This window comes from Tupaia chinensis, unplaced genomic scaffold (genome assembly GCF_000334495.1).
Source record: "Tupaia chinensis unplaced genomic scaffold, TupChi_1.0 Scaffold000214_1, whole genome shotgun sequence".
Lineage (NCBI taxonomy): Eukaryota > Metazoa > Chordata > Mammalia > Scandentia > Tupaiidae > Tupaia > Tupaia belangeri.
Window position 1 is genome coordinate 1,511,808 of NW_006159689.1, and position 2,460 is coordinate 1,514,267.

Below are 2,460 nucleotides of genomic sequence, written 5' to 3' on the forward strand. Positions count from 1 at the left end.
AGATCCTGAGAGGAGAATGGAGGAGAAGGGATTGTGGCGTGGCCATCCCCTCTGGGGGGTGATTTCTCACTTTCTGTCTCTGTCTCTCTCTGTCTTTCTGGTGAGTGCACATGCCCTATAGCAAAAACCTCTCTTTAAAAAAAAAAAAAAAGAAAGAAAGAAAAGAAAATTGACCTAAATGTTTTCTGACTTTATAATATAATCTACGAGATTCTTTTCTTTTCAAGTCCTGGGCCTGGCAGCTTGGAAAACATGCCAGGTCCATATGCATGTGTGCCTGAAACCCGAGGAGGAGCGTGAAAGAAGGGATTGTTGCCTGGCCTTCCCCTGGGAGTGTTTCCTCACTTTCCCTCTCTTTTTCTCCTCTCTCCAGTGACTGTTTGTGTCTTATAGGAAAAAAAAAAAAAGTGCAATTGCCTGATAAGGGAGGGGATCGAGCAGGTGTCAGGGCCTCTGAAGGACAGGAAGGGCAACCTCCATTGCAAAGCCCGGCTCAGGGTGGCATAAGGTGACCGTTCTCCTTTTCCTCTCCGTGGGCCTTCGGCAACCTTGTGCACTTCCCTTCAGTTAGCTACAATAAACGTCTGTTCCTTATGACCAAAAAGAGCCCCTACTTTTCGTTTTGTTTTGTTTTAGGTTGCTATAGGGCACATGTGCTCAGCAGAGAGAGCCAGAGAGGGAAATTGAGAAATCATCCCCCAGGGGGACGGCCTCACCACAGTCCCTTCTCCATTTCCTCCAAGGATTTTGGGGCACACACACATACCTACCACACTTTTTTTTTTTTTTTTTTTTTTTTTGAGAGATTTTTACTGTAGGGCGCGTGCGCTCGCCAGACAGACAGAGAGAGACATAGAGACAGAAAGCGAGAAATCACCCCCCAGGGGGGATGGTCACGCCGCAATCCCTTCTCCTCCATTCTCCTCTCGGGATCTTGGGCACGCACGCACACGCGCCCGGCATGACTTTTAAGCCACTGGGTCCGGGACACGAACCGCGGTCGACCACGTGGGAGTCCAGCAACATAGCCATTATGCTAACTGCTGGTTCCCATACCTACCACACTTTTCAAGTCGCTTGATCAGAGCTTGAACTGTGTAGTTAACCATGTGGGATCCACTTGGCCCAACCTTCCAGCACCTGCTGGCCCAAAGGTCCCAATTTAAAAAGTTCTTGAAGTAAGGGGTGGAGGCAAATGCAGTAGAGAGCTAGTATCTTAATACAGATTCCTCACAGGAGCCAAATGGTGGCTCAGCAGTAAAACACAATGCCCTGCAAAGCAATCGCATATGGGAAATTCCTGGTTCAAGCCCAGAGACCTCCCTGAGCATGCCCATGGGTCCAGGGCTGGATGATGGCCGGAAGACTCTCCAGTGTTGGGACCCCAGTGGGGAGCTCTCTGTTTTTTTGTTTTTTAATTTTTAAAATTTATTCATTAATTCATTTTAATTTGATCAGAGAGAGAAAGAGAGAGGAGAAAGTGGGAAAGCAAGTCACCAGGTCCAGGATTTGAACTGAGGTCAGTCATGTGGGAGTGTCCAGCAGCTTAACCACCATACCACCTGCTGGTCCCAGGGTGCTCTCTTTTTCTCTCTCTCAGAAGACATAAATAAAAACTTAGATTTCTTACTAAAGACAAATCCTATAATAGGAGAATAGGCAAGTGCCTTGAAGAGACAATCCACAGAGAAGTACGTGTGGTGAAGTGAACATGAAAAATGTGGAGCTTCACTGTGAAGAAAGCCCAGCGGACATGACCACATGCTGTCTGAGGCTGTGTGCAATGCGACAATGGCAGATTAGTATGGACACGGAGGAACAACCGTGACTGGCCTAGTCGTTAAGAAAGGGCTGGACGGATGTGGGTGCTCCCCTCCTTTGGGCTCACTTTCTCCTTCAAGAGAAGGGAGGTGGGGATGAGAGAGGGTGTGGGCAGTTCTGAAGACAAGGTAAGCTTTGAGGAGAAGCTGGGAATAAAGGACAGGTGTGTCAACAATTTTGTTTACAATTGCTTTAAATACACTGTCCTTTTTTAAAAAATAAATTTTTATAATTATTTTATTTTTATTTATTCATTCATTTATTTTTCTAATTTGACCAGAGAGAGACAGAGCTTGAGAGTGAGAGAGAGGAAGTGAGAAAGCAAGCCACCAGATTCAGGACTCGAACCCTGGTTGGCCATGTGGGAGTGTCCAGCGCCTTAATCACCACGCCACCTGCTGGTCCCCAATACACTGTCCTTTCTTTAAGTACATTTTTTCCTTTTTTATTAAAGAATTACTTATCTTGGGGGAACCAGCAGTTAGCGTAATGGCTATGTCGCTGGATTCCCACGTAGTCGACCGCGGTTCGTGTCCCGGACCAGGTGGCTTAAAACTCACGCCGGGCATGTGTGCATGCGTGCCCAAGATCCCGAGAGGAGAATGGAGGAGAAGGGATTGTGGCGTGACCATCCCCCCT